The sequence below is a fragment of the Arachis ipaensis genome, chromosome B3 (assembly GCF_059453495.1).
Source record: "Arachis ipaensis isolate K30076 ecotype BB chromosome B3, ASM5945349v1, whole genome shotgun sequence".
In the NCBI taxonomy this organism is placed as follows: Eukaryota; Viridiplantae; Streptophyta; class Magnoliopsida; order Fabales; family Fabaceae; genus Arachis; species Arachis ipaensis.
Window position 1 is genome coordinate 34,694,989 of NC_142438.1, and position 22,719 is coordinate 34,717,707.

General features: G+C 34.4%; 1 non-coding gene across 1 annotated transcript; it reads right to left on the reverse strand.

Moving 5' to 3' along the window:
* Window positions 1–14,408: 14,408 nt before the first annotated feature.
* LOC148570281 (small nucleolar RNA R71) lies at window positions 14,409–14,517 on the reverse strand. The gene has a single exon (XR_015908935.1). It is a non-coding gene; the product is annotated as a small nucleolar RNA R71 (small nucleolar RNA).
* Between the last annotated feature and the right edge of the window lie 8,202 nt (window positions 14,518–22,719).

The window sequence follows — 22,719 nt, forward strand, 5'->3', positions numbered from 1 at the left end:
ACGACAGAGCATCTTCAGAACCTCAACCTGTTTCTCATTACTGAATCACAAGTATCATTCATTTCATGTTATTTACTTTTCATAAACAAAATCATTTATATCATTTGAATCTCCTGACTAAGATTTACAGGATAACCATAGCTTGCTTCAAGCCGGCAATCTCCGTGGGATCGACCCTTACTCACGTAAGGTATTACTTGGACGACCCAGTGCACTTGCTGGTTAGTTGTACCGGAGTTGTGAAAAGTGTGATCACAATTTCGTGCACCAGTAACGATGGCTATAATTTTACATTTTCCTAATGATTGAAAAAACCGAACAAATTGAACTAAACCAAACCGATTTCAATGGGTTTGGTTTGGTTCGAATGGTTTCGGTAAAAAAAACTGAACCAAATCGAATCGCAATTTAATTAAACGATTGGACCAGATGACTTTTCTATAAAAAACCAAACCAAACCACACCACGAACACCCCTACATCTACTATCAACATATGGATGAAACCAATTTGTGAATATTTAGAGCACGAGACATTGCCCAGTGATCCAAAGGAAGCGAAAAAATTGCGGCTTAAAGTAGCCAAATACACTATGATAAATGGTCAATTATATAAAAGAGGTGTGTCCCAGCCTCTATTGAAATGCTTAAATGACCAACAAACGATGTATGTGTTGCGGGAAGTTCACGAAGGTTGTTGTGGACATCACGTAGGGAAGTTTTTGCCTCATCTTCTAGGGAAGTTGGCTTAGCCTGAAGAGTAGTGACCGAGCTATTGAGATCCTTGATTTGGTTGGTAGCCTTAGCAATCATCTTGTCTTTTGCAAGGAATTCTGATCGAAGAGTCATAATATCCACCTCTGTATCCCAGACATACGTCGCGGAACGCAGAAGCATCCTTTGAACCCGAGGAAGGGTATCCTCCAGCGGCATCTTGGCAAGAGCTGCCCGAGTCTCTTCATCCATGAATTGTTTGTCCACAAACTCGGGAGCCAGAAACCCTTGATCCATAACATGCTTGAAAGTCGGAGGGGCAAAAACAACAGCATCATCTTGGCCGGCATCTCGGGGCCACTTCCGAGAAGGAGAGTTGGCAGGAGAAATTTCCTCCACAATGAGTACCTCAGGGGCTTGCCCTTCCCCACTCCCTGAGGTTGTGGCTGACGGCTTATGGTAGCAGAAGACGAGACCCTGTCACCACCAACTGTGATAGGAGACTGGGATGCCAACTTCCTCTTTATCTCGGCGATAGCAACAAGCCTCCCGGCCATGTCAACTGAAAAACAAAAAAGAAGGTAACTCGTTAGATAGAGAAGTAGAAGATAAAATAAAGACATAGAAAGTTGAAGGCTTACTAATGGCATTTCGAGCATCCTGCTCGTTTATAAGAAGTCCCTTAGGATTAGCGGACGCTCATTCCACAATATCATTAATAAATTAATACTGAGGAGCTCGTCAGCGCTCACGCTGGAAAGTCAGTTTTTTGGAGAAGAGACGTTAAAATTTCAATAGAGGTTAAATTTCTTGGCACCCTCCAAAGTAAAGAAGAAAGGAGTAGTGCCCTCAACACCCTTAATCTTAAAAACCTTTTCCTTGAATCCATGATAGAATTCTTCAAATAAAGTAAAAATTCTTTTGTTCGGGACACCTCCGAAAGAGATTAATCCGCGACCCTGTGACCTATTTGGAACTGTCAAAGAAAAAAAGTAGAAGAAAACCCTAAGTGAGGGAACGATATCTAGGAGCGAGCATAGGAGCTCGAAACCTCAGATAATCGCCCAAGTATTGGGATGAAGCTATGAAGGAGCACACCCAGTGTGGGTCAAAATAGTCACTTGGAAGTCTGAAAAGGGCAAACAAATCCCAATCCTGGAAAACAAAGTTTCATACATCCATAACCAATCCAGAACAGTACTGGCATTCTCATTTTTTGTGGCACAAACGCTCTCCGGATTGCGGAACAGAAAAAACGTATAAATTAGTAATATCAGAGTAAAAAATGATTTGGGCCTCTCGTAGATTATTGAGCTCCTCTTGCGTGATAGTGAACGAAGTGGTTTGGATCTCTTCGAAAACCCAGGTATAGAAGTCCACCTCGAGTTCACTATTCATCCTCTGAATAGGAGCAGCTCAGGGTCTCGGCAAACTTGTACCGCCACGCCCACGAATCGCATTTTATGATAATTTTTTACTTGAATTGAGTGAATTCATCACATAAACCTCTTTTATTCCTTGAATAACATGCTTTTGTTAATTCTCTCTAAATTACACCTAAGTGTTGAAAATATACTTTTTATGCTCTAAATAGTCAATTTAATCCCACTTTTATTCCATTCAATGATGTGATATATTTTGTTGAGTAATTTCAAGATCAATAGGCAATGATGACTTTGGAGAAGTGGAAGAGCATGCAAAGTGGGAGATTTTATGAAGAAACAAAGGAGAAGAACACACTAGTGTGTGGGTACACACACCTTCCTATGCATACGCACAAGAGGAGTTTCAACAAGTGTGTGTACACACATGCCTGGGCGTACGCACAGGTACGAAGCGTGCCTCACTTAAAATGTCATGTGCCTCATGTTTTTGGGGGGCTCTTTGGCCCAAATCTAAAGTATTGAAGATCTATCAAAGGGGAACAACATACCATAACACATAGAGATCATTTTAGAAGTTTTAGTTAGGTTTGAGTTTAGTTTTTCTTAGAAAAATACTCTCAATTATCATTTAGGATTTTATTAGGGTTCTTAGTAGAGTTTGCTATTTTACATTTCAATCTTGGATTCTAGCTTGTTTTATTGTAAGTAGTCTTTAATTTTTTTTTCAATTACACTATATTTACTCATACTTTCTTATAATTGAAGTCACTTTGTTAGTATATTTACTTTTGAATTCTTGAATTTCTTGTTGATGAATTTGATGTTTTGAAGTTTATATATGCTTAATTGAGTTGCTATTGTTGAAATGTCCATTATGAATACGGAGTAGATTTTCATTTCTTGACTTGGGGCTTGAGTAACTAGGATCCTAAAGTCATTAATGTCCAACATTAAGTGGTAATTTTGGGTTGTTAGTTGCTCTTGTTTTCACTAACGCTAGCTTTTTACTAAGTTTAATTAGTAAGTTAGCTAGGATTTGTGGATTAAGACCAATTATACCTACTTGACTTTCTCCATTGTTTAGAAGTTAACTAAGTGGGATTAACTTATTGTAATTGTCATGGTTGTAGTTAACTAGTTATGACAAGGATAGGATTCCTTAACTCTCAACTCTAAGTCAAGGCTCTTTCATGCATTGAATTACATTCTCATTAGTTTATTGCTTCAATCCTCTTTAATTTGCATTAATTGTCTGTTATTTTATTGTTTTAGTTTATTTAATTTTTAATTCCTTTAATTTCCATCTTATGCATGGAAAACTCCAACTTCACAACCAAACTTGCACACTTGATTGTTAGTCTAAGAAAAAAGGACCCGGAAAGTAAAACTCCCAGTTTTTATTGATTTGAATTGTTACATTCTTCTTCTAAACTTTGATCTGCTCTGTTTTGTCAGTTAGGAGCTATACTCGCAACGAAATCTACTCTTTCAATTCCTAGTCGACGATCCGGTGAGCATCAGGCACCACCACTATGTTACAACCACTATCAGAAAATAAAATCCTAACACCACAAATACTTGACTAGACTCAAAATACCAAACAAAATCCAGGAGGCACAAAAGTGGGGACAAGCGAAATCATCAATCAAGTGGAAAAATTCAAACAGTGGTGCCCCAACTACATTTAGCCTAATTAAAAGGAAGATAAACGAAAGGAAAGCATGAAAACCACAAGAAGCATCAAACAGTATCCACAAAACAAGGAGAGTGAACAAAAATTCACAAAGCAGAAGCTTCGGAAAGTTACATGCAAGAGCAGAAAGGCATCAGAATCACTAACCTCAAGAATGTTAATGGAAGAAGAATCGACGACGATGAACTTGGCGAAGAAAGAAAATGCGTTAAGGAAGGAGAAGAAACCGCTCGCGTATGGAGAGGGAAAAGAAACTGTTCGCACAAGGGAAAGAGTTTTGGCAAATGGAAGTGAAAGGTTTTAGTAAAGGATATAAAGTGAAAACAAAATATTATTTAATTTCAAATCAATGCTGCATTTATTATAGAGATAGAGTAGAACTGACGGTTAGTGGAACGAGGGAATTATAACCGTTTTAAAATTAAAGAAAACTATTCAGTTTCCATCAATGAACCCTTCAAAATTCCTATCTGAAGGAGGCCTAAACTTGTAAACTCGGATACCCCCGACCCGAGGGCCCGAGTCCAGGAAACCGAGTTGGGGGTACTGTTCCGGACAAAAGAGAACCTAACAGACCAAGTGATTAAGGTAATAACTGATCTTACGGGATAATGGCCGGGTACCACAACAGATATGCCACCATATTCCATAACTGTCGAATTCTGGCAAATAATGTGCCATAATAAGTACTTAATGCCGGGAAAAGACATCCCCAAGGGGCAAAGACTAAAAAGAAGAGGCAACCACCAGGTAAACACACGAAAAACTCGCTTTACTACCTCACACACTATTGACTTTAGCATTAGAGTGTCTTACGGGTTGTCTACCCGGCCTGATTCTGCGCCTGATGAAGTTGAAATCTTCTACCCCCACCTCCTCAGATCGTGACCTCGCTTCGAGCACGAACAGTTACATATATGTTTTATGTGGTAATTGAGTTCTACATGTTTGGTTATTATGGTTGTCATTGTATCACTTTCTAAAAGAATATGAAATTTTTTTAATTTATATCTATTTTTTGAGATTTAAAAGCTACCAATTTACTTTTAAAATTTACCGATTTTTTTCGTTTTAAAAAAAATATGTAAAAGGTTTTTATTTTAAGGTAAGTACTAGCCATAGTTATTAAAATCGGACCAGACCAACCGGTTCGACCAAAAAATCATATCCTATACCAATTCGGTCCGATATTTGGACCGTACAAGACAAAGAACCGAAACGAACCGGTCAAATTCGGAGTGAATTGGTAAAAACCGGTCCGACTGATCCACTTGAGATTTAAAATTTTTTAAAAATACTCGAGATAAGGTTCAAACCCCCTGTCCTTAATAAGAGAAATGTCATTCACAGCTACGAAGTTGTCATATTTTTTGTTAATATATATGCAAATTATAATTTATATAGATATCTTTCATTAAATAGTTTACTTCTATTTAATAAATTTTAATTTTAGTTATAAACTCATTCATTCTTAAATTAATTATATTTTTATTTAACAATAATTATAAACTCACTTATTTTTTCTTTTCATAATTATATAATATCTATTAATATTATTTTTTAATAAATACTTATAATATATAATAGTATAATAGATATAAACTAATTAATAAATTATTAAAATTTAAAAATAATAATTATTTTAATATAAAAACAAAATAAAAATATTTATAACAGAGTAAAATTAACAAAATATTTATTGTTCATGTTCTATATTATTTTAGAATAACTAAATATTTTTAAAATATTAATAAAAATATGTATATTAAATTTTAATTTTAAATTTTTTATTATTTTTTATTTTTTATTTATATAAAACCGAATTAATCGGTTCAACCAATAATTCACCAATTAAACCAATAATTTAATGACTCAAATTACCGGTTTAGTTCTGATATTAGAACACGTGGGGGACGTGAGGGGACGCGCAGACAATTTCTGCGACCTGCGACTACAATTGTGGAGAGGTTAGGAGGGGTGGATTTATTAGCAGAGTTTCATTATTCTTTAATGAAGTTGTGTTAATTGTTGGAGTTTTAGGCGTTTTATTTTATCTTGGGCCTTTTATAGGTTGCACTTTTTGTCACGTTGGGTTTTAGGTGATTGTTGGACTTTTAAGTGCGGAAAGAAGATTAATTTTTTTTATTTTTTGTGGTTATTAGCTATTTTTGGGCTGTTATCATTTTTTTTATGGAGTTTAAAAATTAATATTATGATTTAAAAAAACAATTATTTTGTTCAAATTTTTGTTAATGTTTAAAAGAAAATGTGGGTATCTCAATATCGCAATTGTATTATCAATACAAATTAAAAAGAATTGAAAATAACAAATAAATAAAGAAATACAAAGTGTCGGAGGCAAAGTAAATTACAAAAAATAAAACAAACAAGAAATTAAAGAAATGATGAAGAAAAAAATATAAACGTAAAAGAGAGTAACAAATAAAAGTAGAAAAATTTTATTAATAAAAACTGGTAAAAAACAAATTATAAGTGTTTAAGTTAAGAGGAATTACTTAAAATTTTTAATTTTATTCTGTAATGCCATGGGGCTGAGAGCGTTTTGGATTTCTAAGTGTTTTCCAAAAGAACTGAACTCCCTACAATGTGTTTCTAAAGCGCTATTTATAGACTAACTTAATGTCAATTGATAGTTACCCTTTGTACATCATTTTCGGAGAATTTAGATTGCATCCGTCATTGTTTCCGCACTCCTTACTTAATGTCAATTCAAAAAATCCAAATAAATAACCAAATTGTCAAATGACTTAATTTTAATTAAAATAAATATAGATATTATATAGAAACATCAGTATATGATAAAATATTTTTTTTATCATTTTTTTATAAAAATAATATTTTTGTCTAACATAATATCCCCAAGAATTTTGATTTTCAATGATTGAAAGTGAAAAAACCTTGTTGTTTATAACAATAAAAGAAGTATATATAAACATATATTTATTTATTCTTTTAAATTTATTACTATTATTTTTTATTATATATATATATTTTTTTCTTTTTAAATATATATATATAAAAATAATAAAAACACGTATTGATAAGTATCTTATTTTAAAAGGTTAACTTAGAATGTGAATAAGAGTATTCGTACGGTGTTGTACTCTCCCTTTTTTTTGGTTATTTTTATTTATTTATTTATTTATTTATCTATTTATTTATTTCTATTTTGACTAAGCAAAAATAAAACAGCTCAATATCCTATCATTTTGTAATACCTGAGAAAGAGAGAATACGTTAGTGTTTGAACATCCAGAAATTTCTTTTTTGACTCTGTGTCTCCCATTTTTTCAAATTTCATTTACTATGATGGGCTTCTTCCATTCACAAGGATTCAACTATACCTAACTCTTCTTATATTTCAGGTAAGATTTAATTGCTAACTCCATTTTTATCTTTCTGTTTTTTATTGTTGGTTTAGAGAAACCCTAACCCTAAAAATGGTGTGAATAATATCTCGCGTTATCTATGAGTACTAGAATCTTACTCTGAAGAGTATTCTCCTTTTTTCTTTTATATTCTTTTACTCAAATTAAGATTTAATTGTTGAACCCTTGTTCTTCAATTCTACTATGTTGTTCTTTTTTTTTTTTTCTCATTTTTTTATGTTCGTTCTTTTAATTTGATTAATATGACTTTATGAGCTAATTATGTTATTTGGTAAATTGCTGATATTTACAACTATAGATAATTTTTTTTAATTATGATCTTGTTTAATATGTTCTCTGTTATTCAAATTACATGCATGCTCCACGATATTAAATTTTATGAACAAAAAATTACAGATAACTTTCTTGGGCATGTTCATGTGTGCTGGAATTCAAATACTCTTTATCTTAGTCCTTTTGAATTGAAAAAAAAGGTAGGATATTCTAATGTCTAAAAAGGCATCTCTTCTTTTTAGTCCTATTGGAAATTTGTGATAAAATCTCAAATAAATAGGATGTTAATATATATAAGGGTGTGGATACCTTTCCCTAGCATGACGCGTTTTGACGAGTGTGGGGGGCTTCGGCTATTATCCCTATCGTCAAAGGCAAAACCGTGAGGCCTTGTGTGCCAAAGCAGACAATATCGTGCTAGCGGGTGGTCTGGGCTGTTACAGATGGTATCAGAGCCGGAGCCCAGATCGATGTGCTAGTGAGGGCGCTGGGCTCCCTTAGGGGGTGGATTGTAAGGTCCCACATCAGTTGGGGAGAGGAACGAAGCGTGCTTTATAAGGGTGTTGATACCTCTCCCTAGCGTGACGCATTTTGACGAGTGAGTGTGGGGGACTTCGGCTATCATCCCTATCGTCAAAAGCAAAACTGTGAGGCCTTGTGTGCCAAAGCGGACAATATCGTGCTAGCGGGTGGTCTGGGCTGTTACAAAATCCTTGCTTACTGCTTAAACCAAATTAAATCCATGTAAGCTCAACTTTTATTCATTTCTTATGCATTACTTTCTACCTTTACAATTTGTTTGTTGATTGTTGACAATTTCGGGACTCAATATTTGGATTCTTCAATCTGTGCTCTTATGGCAACCTCAAGCCACAATCTGTCAACAAGTCTTCATTCTTAATCTAAAGTGGTCATTTGTGATAAGCCTGTTGTCAAAAGCGGCAAAGATTTTGCTCATGAACTAGAGGCCTCAAAATAAAAAATATGAAAAAATCTCAGGTACTACTCCCTTTCACCATTGATGGTGCAAACTCAGCTTTCATTGGCCCTATCATCTCTCTTAAAGTCGCAAACAAGATCAAAAATTCTTTTCTTGGTCACTCTCAAAGAAAATCCGTTGCTTTTCAAGATTCTATTTCCATTGGATAATTCGACTCCAACAACAGGTTATTCAGAAATCCCCAAAGACCAACATTGAAGGTTACCGTACTTAGTTAGATAGGGTTGAAACTGAGAAGATGACCCTGTAGAAAGAGAATGAAATATATGATCTAATTCAACTTAGTAAAAACTGTTACACTGTTAATTCAGGACTAATGAAAAGTGCATTGTACTTCTGGGATGAGACTTCTCATACTTTTCACACCCCATATGGCATGATTACTCCTACTTTTCTAGATGTAGCTACTATCACTGGCTTACCTTCCTTGGGAGAGAAAATTCTAACTACTACAAAGTCGACCACAAGAGTTGAGTATGCCATTGACATCTCTTCTACTACCTACCAGAGCTTCATTCTCAATAATAGAGGTCAAAATGGGGAGTCTATTTCTGATGATGAGCATATAGTCTTCCTTCTCTATTGGTTGAGTGGAGTTATTTTCTATGTCCAGAGTATTCAAGTCGAAGTCACTTATCTCACATTAGCCATTATGTTAGCCAAAGGTAGGAAGTTGTGTTTAGCCAAATTGTTCTTGACTCGACTATATCTGTAAAACTCGAATAATTAATAAATAATTAGCTCATAAATTAATATTTATTCTAGAAAAAATTAGAAAATTAAATTTTATTGTTTAATATGATAGATAAAATTAAAACAAGAATTTTGACACTAATTTTAAAGAATTTGTCCCAAGATTGAGCCAAACGACTTAAATCGATCGAACCAGACCCAAAACGGGCTCGTGGGCCCAACTAACTTACTTAACCAAATGAGCTTCAGCTCATTTTCTCTTCCTCTTTCAGCTTTCACGTTGAAACCATACATCCAAGGGAAGAACATCTTCCAAAAGCCACAAACCCTCATTTGATAATCAAATTGTCATAATTTTTTTTTCCGAGCCCCGATTACCACACCGTTAGGCGTTAGCAGCCACACGATCACATCGTCAAACTCTACAAAGCCCAGTACACTGTAAGGTAAGAAAGTCACATTCTCTTCCTCAATTTCTTCCTTCCCAACTTCAAAATTAATGAGCAATTATGTTGAAAATTATTTAATTTCAGTATTTATGTTCGAATTAGCTTGCGAGTTTTGTTGGGTGTGGCTCAGTTGAGCTATGAGCAAGGTACGAATCATAATCCTCTTGTGAAATTGTTGATATTTTGAGTTTAGAGATTAATTATAGTGATATGTGTGATTTAATTGGAGGTCAAAACTTGTGATGTTGGAGCTTAATTGAGGCCTTGGAAGCTTGGATTGGATTTTTGTGCTGGAAAATCTATTTTGGAGGTGTTGAGCCTTGAAAGCTTGAGGAAAAAGTGAATTGGAAGTGTTCCGGGTTTTATCGGGTTATCGGCCAAGGTATAGTTTCGGTTTCTCGTATCTAAAATGTAACGTAATGTAATGTGAAAACTTAGGCTAATGACCCTAGGATAGGAATTGAATTTGTGATTTTGTTGATTGGTTGAAATGGATTGTATTGATTATGTGGTTGTTGATTTTGGAGGGTGTGATTGATGTCCTTGTTGATTATGCATGTGATTGGTATATGATGATAATTGGTATGTATAAAGGTTGATTTGAAGTTGATATTGAATTTGATATGGATATTTGATGATGTATATTGAATATTGTGGAATTGGAAGTATTGGGTTGAAATTTGATAAAAATGGAGAATTGGTAGGATGATGAATGTGTATTGTATATTGTTGAAATTGAAATATTGAGTTGAGATTTATGAAAGATGCTGAATTGGAAGGGTTTGGGTTGATTTTTAAAAGGTTTGAAATTGGTATGTTTTGAAAATGGAGGTTTTGTAAAGTTTTACAAGAACTATGATTTTGACCAATTTTGGCGGAGCATAACTTGATCTCTAGACCTCCGATTTGTATCAAACTAATTTAGAAAGAAAATTTGGTTCGAGATGTTTATACCGTTTAAAGAACGGAGGAGAAATATTTTAAAACGAGAAAGTTATGCGCGATCAAAGTTTTGGGTACAAAATTGAAAATTCTGGACTGAGCAGCTTTTTGAACTTCTGCTATGCATGCGTATGCAAGGGACACACGCGATGCGACCAGTGGCTACGGCCCAGAGGTCTCGCGTATGTGGGGTGTGTGTCGCTTACGCGAGAATGGCATTTTCCTTGGTTGCGTACGCGACCACATGGCACGCGACGCGAGCAATCAATTCGGTTTGAAGTGCTCACGTACGCGAACTAGTGATGCGTACGCGAGAAGTCCAGTTTTGCCAGGGTGCGTATGCAAAAGGGGGCACGCAATGCAAGCATATGCTATAGGTTATGTTCCTCGCATACGCGAGTGATGAGTGGATATTTTATACGCTTTTTGGCATTATTTTCATATCGTTTTTAGCATGTTTTGTTTAATTTTTATTAAGTTTTCGTAGGTTTTAGTGTAAAATTCACATTTTTGGATTCTACTTTGATTTTGTGTGTTTTTGTGCAATTTCAGATATTTTCTGGCTGAAATTGAGGAGCTGGAACAAAAGTTAGCAAAAGTCTGATCCAGAGAAAGCACTGCAGATGCTGTCCAGATCTGACCTCCTTCCACTCGAAAGAGCTTTTCTGGAGCTACAGACATTCAGATGGAGTGTTCTCAACAGTTATGGAAAGCTGAAATCTGAAACTTTCCAGCAATGTATAATAGTCCATACTTTGCTTCAGATTAGAAGGCCCAAAACTGGCGTCCAATGCCAGCTTCCTGCCCCATTCCAGGCGTCCAGCACCCAAAGGAGGAGACCGGCGTCCAAACGCCCAAAGAGGACCCCCTAGTCAGCGTTCAACACCCTAGAGGCCTCCTAGCACGTGGATCTCATCAAAGCTTAGCCCAAACACTCACCAAGTGGACCCCAGAAGTGGATTTTAGCGCTAAAAGACTGTTTTACGCTTTCTTATGTAATCCTTAGTCATTAATTTAGTATTTAAGGGATATTTTACATAATCATAGGGGACTTTTACACCATATTTTTGTTTATCACTGTATTTTCTATCAGTATGAGTTTCTAAACCTCCTAGGTTGAGGGGAGGAGTCCTGCTGAGTTTTATGGATTAATAAAAGTACTACTATTTCTCTTCAATCCGTGTTTGATTTAATTCTAAGATGTATTTTCGTTCTTCAACATGATGAATGGGATGACCCGTGACAATGATCTTTGTTCTTCATACTAAGACCGCGTGCCTGACAACCACCCGTGTTCTTCTTGGGTTCGTGTGAATACTTCAGTGGAAAGCATTGAATCGCCAGCTTGATTATACATCTCTTAAACGGCTAATCCACGATTTCGTTGGGGACTTCTCGAGACACCAGTTAAGCCGAGGTATGGGGAGATTAGGGTCTCTATGGTAGAGGCTAGAACCAAGGCGCAGCATCCTCTGATCCGGAAGATTCGACCTTGTCTGTGACGTTTTGAGTAGGATCACCAAAGAGAATGAACTGCAGGAGCTTCACCCTCGATCAGAATGGATCCACACTAACCCTGGGGTTCAGATCTGGAGAAGTATTGGCGGCTGCTCAAACCAGCGTCAATCAAATACAGTCAGCCATTGAAGAAATCATTCACAATTGAAGAAGACAGTAAGACCAGAGTTAATATAGAAAGACAAAGCAACTCCAAGCCTTAACCATATAAGATTATCATTGTAAACATATCAACCTAGTTCAAATCTCACAAATCCAACAACTCTTCTACTCACCTGACTAAGATATGCAAGATAATCATAGATTGCTTCAAACCACAATCCTCGTGGGATTAACCCTAACTCGCTCAGGTATTTCTTGAACGACCCAGTGCACTTGCTAGTTCTGTTGTACGAAGTGTAGAGATTCGTGCACCAAGTTTTTGGCGCTATTGCCGGGGATTGTTCAAGTTTGGACAACTGACGGATTATCTTGTTCCCTAGATCAGGTATTGTCTTTAATTTTGTTAGAGTCTTTTATTTTATTTTATTTTCTTCTTCTTTATTTTCGAAAAAAATAAAAAAAATTCAAAAAAAATAATTTTCTTTTCTTTGTTTAATCTTTGTTCTTGGTTTGAGTCTTTTGTTTTTGTTCTTGTTGAAATTTTCGAAATTTTTTAGTCTTTCTTTCTAAAAATTTTCAAAAATAGTTTCTTTGTTTAAATCTTGTGTTAATCTTTAAATTTGGTGTCCTCTTGTGTTTTTCTTTTACAATTTTCGAAAATTTTGTTCTTGATTTTCAAAAATTTTAAGTTTGATATCTTTTGCATGTTCTTGTGTTCTTTGAATTCTTTGAGTTTTGTTCTTGGTGTTCTTTTTTATCTTCAAAGTGTTCTTGTTTTTCTTTTTGTTTTGATCTTAAAATTTTTAAGTTTGGTGTCCCTTTGTGTTTGTCCTTCAAATTTTCGCACACTAGGAGTCATTAGATCTAAAAATTTTAAATTTAGTGTCTTTTTGTTGTTTTTCTCTTTCCTTGTTAAATTCAAAAATAAAAAAATATCTTCTCTATCTTTATTTTAATTAAATTTTCGAAATTTCATTAAAAATTCATATTTTAATTTCAAAATTTTTATCTTATCTTAGTTTTAAATTTCAAAATTTAAATCTTTTCAAAATCAAATCTTTTCAAAAATCTTATCCTTTTCAAAATCTTATCTTATCTTTTTATCTTTATTCAAAATTCAAAAATCTTATCTTATCTTATTTCAAAAATCAAATCTTTTTCAAAAATCAAATTTCAAATCTTATCTTTTTCAAATCTTTTTCAAATCTTTTCAATTTCCTATCTTAACTTTTCTAATTTCAAAATTTTAAAATAAAATCTTTTTCAAATCTTTTTAATTTCTTATCTTATCGTTTCTAATTTCAAATTTTAGATTCAAATCATTTCTAATCTTATATCTTATTTTGTTTTCAAATCTTTCTTAATTAATTACTTATCTTCTCTCTCTTCTTTTTCAAAACTTCCTAACTAATTCTTCTTTCTCCTAATTTTCAAAAATTTCTTCTTCTATTTCTCTATTTTCTTTTTCGAAATTCATAATCAAATTTTCAAACCTTTATTTTTCGAAATAAATAAATAAATAAAATAAAATAAAAAATATTTTAATTTTTGTTTATCTTTTCTACTTCTATTTATTCAAACTCTTCTTCTGCTTCTTCTATCTTCCTCTTCTTTCTTCGTATCTCACTGGGAGCTCTCTATACTCAAATCAGACATAGAAGCTTCCTTTCTTTCTTTCTTTTCTTCTTTTCTTGTTTATGACCAGAAACAGGGATAAAGAGCCTCTCTTTAATCTTGATCCTGAACCTGAGAGGATTTTAAGGAGGAGCTTACAACAAATTAAAGTATAACACTTCGGAAGAAATCTTTCAGAAAATTTTGAACAAGAAATTGAAAACATGGCCGAACCTCAAGGAAAGGCAAGAAAGGTTCTTGGTGACTTCACCATGCCTACCTCTAGCTTTTATGGCAGAAGTATCTCTGTACCTGCCATTGGAGCTAACATTTTTTAGCTTAACCCTCAGTTAGTCTCTCTTCTGTAACAAAATTGCAAGTTCCATGGACTTCCACTAGAAAATCCACATCAGTTCTTAGCTGAAATCTTGCAGACTTGTGATACTGTTAAGATCAATGGAGTGGATCCTGAGGTCTACAAGCTTATACTCTTTTCCTTTGCTGTTAGAGACAAAGCTAAGATATAGTTGGATTCTCAACCTAAAGAGAGCCTAAACTCTTGGAAAAAGCTGGTTAATGCTTTCCTGGCTAAATTATTTCCCCCTCAAAAGATGAGTAAAATCAGAGTGTAAGTTCAAACCTTCAAACAAAGAGAAGGTGAATCCCTCTATGAAGCTTGGGAAAGATACAAGCAACTGATCAGGAGATGTCCTCCTGACATGCTCTCAGAATGGTCTATCCTAAAAATTTTCTATGATGGTTTATCTGAGATGTCCAAAATATCATTGGACAGCTCTGCAGGTGAATCGTACTCCACTTAAAGAAAACGCCTGCAGAAGCTAGATAACTCGTTGAGATGGTTGCAAACAATCAATTCATGTACACATCTGAGAGAAATTTTTCTTGAGGAATTCTGTCGACAAGAGACAAAATAAAAAGGTCTCTTGTTATGGGATAAAGAGAAAGAGGCGACGATGGTTGTGGTGGGGGGCGACAACGGTGACAGTAGTTATGTTAATTGAGATGAGAATTAAATAGAGAAGGATTTGAATGATGATGATAAAGGATTATAAAAACGATAGTGGTGGTGGAAAAATTGGAAATTAAGGATGTAGTAGCTTAGACTAAAAAAAGCACTTTAAAAATTTTTGATAATTTTTTAAAATTTAAATAATTTTATCAACAAAAATTTATCTTTTATAAATGGGAAAGTATGAGGAGCCTAAAGGATGCAGCAAGAAGCTATGTAGCAAGTGTTGGTTTTTTGACAGAGAAAATTGAGAGTAGAAATAAAGGGTAATGGAAAGATATTTGTTATTACTTTTTCACATATATACTAGAATCAAATACACGCATCACATATATATATACATACTAACTCTACACTAGAAATGCTAACTAACTAAATTATGTTATCCCTTGAATATTTACATATTTACCCTGACTCCAACTCACTCTTCTCACTCTTATCCCTTATACCCCCCCCCTCAAACTGAGGTATGGACATGAGAATACCCTTAGTTTGTGTCTGAATCTGTCAAATAAGTGCTGGGATAATGGCTTAGTCAGGCAATCGGCAACTTGATCAGGGGATGGAATATGTGCCACAAAAAGAGATTTCTGATTGACTATATCTCTAAGAAAATGAAGATCCAACTCTAGGTGCTTGCATCTACTATGCAGTATGGGATTAGCAGCTAGAAGACAAGCACTCTGATTATCACAGTAGATGGTAGGCGGTGTAGGCTGTGGTATATGTAATTCACTCAAGAGTTGCTGGACTGAGATGATTTCAGTTTGGGCTGCACACATAGCTCGGTATTCGGCTTCTGTACTGCTTCTACTGACCTTTGTCTGCTTGCTACTCTTCCATGATATCAGGTTATTGCCCAAGTAAACACAAAATCCAATGATGGACTTTCGATCCTCCAAGTCACCTCCCCAATCAGAATCTGCAAATGCAAGAATTCTGAAATTAGTGGATTTGGTAAAAACAATTCCATGTTCTACTGTACCTTGCACATAACGAAGTATCCTCTTCACACTTTTTCAATGTTTAAGGGTTGGTTCATGAGCAAACTGAGACACCCGGTTCACTGCAAAAGTAATATCTGGTCTGGTCATTGTTAAGTACTGTAAGGCTCCAACTATAGATCTGTACTTTGTTGGATTTTCAAATGGTTCTGAATCAGAGGAGTAGAGTTTCAAATCTGTCGACATTGGCATTGGCAAAGGCTTTGAATTATTCATTCCAGCCTTGAGTAATAGTTCCTTGGAATACTTCATTTGAGATATCAAAAGATCTCCATGGAGAAGATAGGTAGCTTCAAGACCTAAAAAATAGTTGAATCTGCCAAGATCTTTTAAAGAAAATTTTCCATGTAATTGAGATATTAAAGTTTCAATTTCCTGTGAATTGTTCCCTGTGACTATAATGTCATCCACACACACTAACAAATAAGTCACATTAGAAGAATTGTGTCTAACAAATAATGACACATCTGATTTAGTACTTTTAAACCCAAACTTGTAGAGAGTATCTGCTAAGGTCTTGAACCAAGCTCTAGGTGCTTGTTTCAAGCCATATATAGCTTTATTTAGCTTACAAACTAATGAACTATTATGATGAACATACCCTTGAGGCTGAACCATGTAGACATTCTCTTCCAGTGTGCCATTTAAGAAGGCATTGTCAAAATCAAATTGCCTTAATGGCCACCCCAAAGAAACTGCAATGGTTAACTCAACTCTTATTGTGGTTGATCGAATTACTGGTGAGTAGATCTGTTCATAGTCCACACCTTCCTTTGGATGAAAACCCTTGCCCACCAGCCTAGCTTTATACCTAAGAATCTCTCCATTTTGATTTTTCTTGATTGCAAAAACCCATTTGCTTCCTATTACTGTTGCATTAGCTGATGGTTCTGTAAGAGTCCAGGTATTACACCTCTCTAAAGCCTAAATTTCTGCGTCCATTGCTCTCTTCCAATGAGGGCAGTTAAGGGCCTGCTTAACTGTAAGTGGTATACTGTAAACAAGATCAACCACTTGTGTGTTGAAGGTTTTTGGCTTGTGTATTCCAGATTTGGCCCTTGTCATCATGGAATGGGTGTTTGTAGGTGTAATGGAGGGTAAACCTCTCTTTAATCCACTAACAGGGATAGGTGAATGGTGTTGAGGCAGAGGTAGGGGGTCTGATATTTGTGAAATTGAAGGTCTGATGTGAATAGGGGAATCATTAGAAGTGGTGTTTGGTGGTTCTGGCAGAACAGAGGATGCTGGGAGAGAGGGATTTTCTATAGAAGAGGGTGAGGATGAGGGTATGTGTATTTCAAACTTAGTGGATTCAGGAATATAATCTTGTGTATCTACAGTAGACTTGATTGCAGAATTAGAAAACATAGAATGATAGGGGAATAAAGTTTCAATAAAGCTAACATGCCTTGCAAGGTAAACCTTACCATTCTTTGTCATGCACTTATAACCTTTATGATTAGGATCATAGCCAAGAAAAAGACAAATCTCAGATTTATAGTCAAATTTAACATTCTTATATGGTCTTAAGAAAGGAAAGCATGCACATCCAAATACTTTAAAGAAAGTGAAATCCGGTGTATGGTGAAATAGAGTTTCATAAGGACTTTTATTTTGCAACACACTAGTGGGTAATCGATTAATGATGTAAATAGATGTAATAAACGCATCTTCCCAAAATTCCATAGGAAGAGATGCTGTAGCTAATAGGGAAAGCCCTATTTCTATAATATGTCTATGCTTCTTTTCGACACTACCTTGTTGGTGATGTGTGTAAGGGCATGACATTCTATGTTGGATACCCTCAGTAACAAGAAAGCTAGTAAAGGGTTTAGAAAGAAACTCACCTCCCTTGTCGGTTTGTAGGGATTTAATGTTGTGACTAGTTTGTTTTTTCATTAGTTTCTTGTAATTTTGAAAGGCTAATAAAGTTTGAGATTTATTCTGTAAAAGAAAAATAACAGTAAATTTTGAAAAACCATCTACAAAGCAAGCATAATATTTATAACCATTTCGGGAAGTCACAGGGGATGGTCCCCATAGATCAGCAAAAACACACTACAATGGTGCACTATACACAGTTTCAGTTTGATCAAAATGCAATCTATGCATCTTTGCCAGAGGATAAATTTCACACTTATATTGTAAAAAAGATACAAAATTTGTAATAGGAATGGAGCATTTATTCATGATGGTAAGCACAGTTTTCATGGCACAATGGCCAAGTCTTTTGTGCCATAGAACAATATTACTATTTACATTACATTGAGTATTGAAAGCAGTGAAATTAGAATTGTTGATGACATTAGAATTACAAAGAGCTTAATTGAAGTTGTCTAAACCAGGAACAACATCATGATGGAAATTAGAATTACAGCTTAAAGCAGTGGCCTGAGTATTAGGCTTAGGAACTCTGAGAGTGTCAAAGGAGTAAACTCCATTTCTAACTATGCCCTGTAGGAGAAAGTTCCTGGTAGCCTGATCACGGATAACACAAAAATCAAGCCAAAATTCAAAGAAAACCCCATTTTCAGCTGCAAACCTGGACACACTTAGCAAATTCTGGGTAATTTGAGGGACATGAAGCAAATTCTTTAAACAGAAAGAGATATTAGTATATTTATCATAAAGGATAAAGGAGCCAGAATTCTTGATGGCAATACCTGTACCATTACCTACAAAGACTTGATTTGCGTCTGTGTTGCTCGCAAAAGAAGAAAGAAGATTTGAAGGGTCTGGTGTGAGATGGTGGCTGGCACCAGAATCTGCAAGCCAGGATGCATCACTCAATGATGAGGATGGGGCAGTAAGAAAGGCTGTTGGTTGGTGAAAATTCGCAGGGGGAGGTGGTGGGTGTGCATTGATGTATGGAATTTGAGGTGTCGTAGAGGGATTTCCAGAATTGGGATTGAACGAATGGTCGAATCTGTGGTAGCAGTTCCATACCACATGCCCTAATCTTCCACATAGTTGACACTGCACTCTTGAATTGGTGTTATTGAAGCCAAAACGTCCACCACCACGGCCATTTCTGCCTCCACGGCCGCGTCGATTGGCGGTGGCACGGTTGTAATCAAAGCCTGATGGAGAATTTTGAACATAATGAGCAGTTGGCATACCAATGTCAGATTTTTTGAAGCGCTCGAGCATCTCTTCATGCGAAAGGAGAAATGCTTCAGCCTCAACAACTCGAAAAGATCATCTCTTTGCTGTGACGGAAGAGATATATACGGCATAATCTTCAGAAAGCCTATCAATGATAGCTTGAAGGTGATCATCCTCTGGTACTTCATATCCCACAGCAAACAAGGAATCCACAATTTTGCGAATTTTGGCAAGGTACTCAGTTGCTGGACCAGTCTTCTTGCAGGATCGTAGTTGACTCTTGAGGCTTTGTACACACGTAGAGGAGGCAGCTTGGAAGTATTCATCTATTTGATTCCAAACATCAGAAAATTTGGATAGATGAATGATTTTATTCTTGAAGGGGTTTGTCATCGAAGCTACCAGCCAGGTTGTGAGGGTTCTATCACGCTTTCGCCAATTCTTGAACTCTTCTGATTCAGTGAGTGTTTTCTTGGTGGCATCTGATGTGAATTGTTCTGGAGCCTTTGATGGATCAAGGTGGGTTTCGAGACCCAAACTTTCAATGGTAAGAAGTGCAAGATATCTCCAAGTTGAGTAATTGTCTTCATTGAGTTTTCAGCAATGGGTGAGGTCTTTTTTGTTGAATCTGATAGCGTGATTTCCATTGTGGATCTAATGATGAAATGGTGGCTCTTGATACCATAAAGGATGCAGCAAGAAGCTATATGTAGCAAGTGTTGGTTTCTTGACAGAGAAAATTGAGAGTAGAAATAAAGGGTAATGGAAAGATATTTGTTATTACTTTTTCACATATATACTAGAATCAAATACACGCATCACATATATATATACATACTAACTCTACACTAGAAATGCTAACTAACTAAATTATGTTATCCCTTGAATATTTACATATTTACCCTGACTCCAACTCACTCTTCTCACTCTTATCCCTTATAGAGCCAATGGCCTAAGCGTACAATATACAATGGGCTAAATTTTTGGTTCATGAATAAAATCCACTCATTCCAAAAACTTAAATTGATTTTGGGGTTTACCAAGAATCGAACTCTTGACCTTTCGGATCTAGAACTTTAATACCATGTCATGAAATCAATCATCCCAAAAGTGTAACCTGATAGGATAATGTAACACTAATGGTCATATCTCTAATACTTTCTAAATCTCCATTGTACCCACCATTGGCTCCCTATACTTTCTCAACTTAATTTTATTATTTTATATATAAATTTGTTAGTGTCTTAAATTTTTGTGAATAAAAATAGTAATTTATCTATTTAATTTTTTAGACGCTGCTCGTTCTTTAATTTGGTCAAATCAAATACTGATGAAGAAAAAGAATTAAGTCAGCTCGATTATTACAACAATGGAGCATTACTCATAAATCGAAGATATGCATGCAAGTATTGGGAAAAACTAGAGTTTGTCATGTAATGTGTCAAGGATGCATTTTTCACAGTGCGTGTAGAAATTCAAACCACAATAGAAAGTGCGAAATGAATAATGATTATAGTTGGATACGGTTGGATTTTGGGGGTTAAAATTTTCTTGTATAATTGGGCAGCAGCGATATGCGAATGGCTTATAATCTTAAATTTAAAATTATAAATTTTAAACTTTAAATGTTTTTTATAAAAAATAAAATGAAAAAATTAATTAATATTAATTAACTAAAAATTAATTTTCTATATTTTTTTTAAAAAAGACAAAATAGTTTATCCTTACTAACTTTTGTGACTGATTCCCGCCTATTTGTAATCTTACGTGTGATAATCTGATCTATAATGCATCATCTTCATGTTCATCAGCAAATCCCTTTGATGCCGGTACAGAATATATATATTGTCCATTTTGATACATGTACACTTTCATTTCGGTGTTTGCATATCATGTATGAATATAGCTTGTCTAGCTCAGAAGATGAAAATATGTTTTAACAACAATCAATACAAATATACAATAGATATCAGAAGAGCTGTCTTCTACTATTTAGTTACATCAGATCAAGTTGTTAAGGAACATGGTCAATCTTTTTCGGCTGCAGCTTCTTGTTCACGCATGTAAACAGCTTACGTTGATATTTCTATATTATTTTGGTGTGCTCAGATATTTTTATTTAATTAATTATTAGAGTTAACACAATTTCCTGAAAATGAACCGTCATCAATGTCACAGCAAGTAGAGCTCAAAGGAATGGATAACTTTGGTCTATGGACCATTTACCTCATTTGCATGCGCTAATGTAATTTTCACACTAAAAATATTCGCTTTGTTAGCTAGATGTATATAAAAAATTGTTTATTAAATCGATTATTAATATAAAATATATATTAAAATAAATACACATTAAAAATAAATTAAATAATATATATTTATATATAAATATATATTTATTAATTTAATAATTAATTTTTAACGTGCATATAATATTTTTGAAAAACAGTAGTGTTTATTTAGATGGTTTCTATATTTAAGGGCAGAGAAAATGAACTATTAAAAAGTGAATGAAATCAAAAGTTTTGTATCTTATTAATAATATAATTTGTGCAGGAGATAGGTGATAGGTCTATAAGTAACATTTTGTTTTTACTTTTAATTCATGAAAAATTATAGCATTAATATTTAATTGGTATAAATTTTAAAATTAATTTATAATTTTTTTATAATAAAAAACTTTTTATTATTTTTTTTAAAATAAATATTTTTAAAATTAAAAAATTAAATATAAAATAATTTATTTAACTATTATTAATATAAATTTTTATGTTTTAATTTTTTTTTAAAATCTTAATTAAGTTATTTAGACCCAATATATGGTAGTAAATTAAAACAATGCAAAACCAAGGACTATCCTCTTCTTTCTTGTGTTTTCATGAAATTCAAATTGGGTCTTATCAGTTTCAATATAGGAAGAAAACTTAAAGAGGATATCAAATAATGATTACAAAATCTTCAAAAGCTTTATTTATAGGTGGAAACTCAGGTGTAGTCAATTTCATATGAAATTAATATCTGAGAGTCATTAGATAAGTTGACTGATTTGACTAAATTTTTATCTAACAACTCTTAAATATTAACTTCACGTGAAGTCGACTTTACCTGAGTTTTCACCTTATTTATGTAGAGTATTGTAACCAACGTGGCCTAGTTTTTATATAATGTTAGCCGCACATTGTTATTTGTTTGTGAAGAATTAGTTATCAGTTGGAATTAAAGTAGCATAACATAAATGAGAAAGCTTTTTGTATGCGAAAAGTATATTATGGTTTTTTATGGTCTAAGATTTCTTATGAATCATGACTATTTAAATTTTGAACTAATGGCTAAAATTTAAAATTTTTATTAATTATAAAATAATTATATTTATATTTAAATAATTTAAAAAATAATTTTATTTTAAAATTTTATTTTTATCTTTTTTTTTCTTTTCTACGAATCTCCAAACATCAACATGCCATCGCCAAAAAATTTTTTTGCACAGGTTATTATTTAGAAGTTGGGTTCATCTCCTTGCCTTGAATTTTATTCAAAGAACCACGCCACTACCCTGCTTCACTGCCTCACCGGAGCACTAACTCGGCATCTCCGCCATAAGTATCCTCCGCTCACTATCACCTCCTATCAGCAGTACCTCACATGCTTCTTTCCTCTCCGGTGCTGGCATCGCAGCGCTGCCGAAGGGAACCATGACATCAGTTTCTGCCTCCCAGCTTTAGGGTCTCTAAAGAAGAGTTTCGGAACGGAGAAGATGTCCAAGTTCACAAGAGCGTGTTAGATCGAAAATAC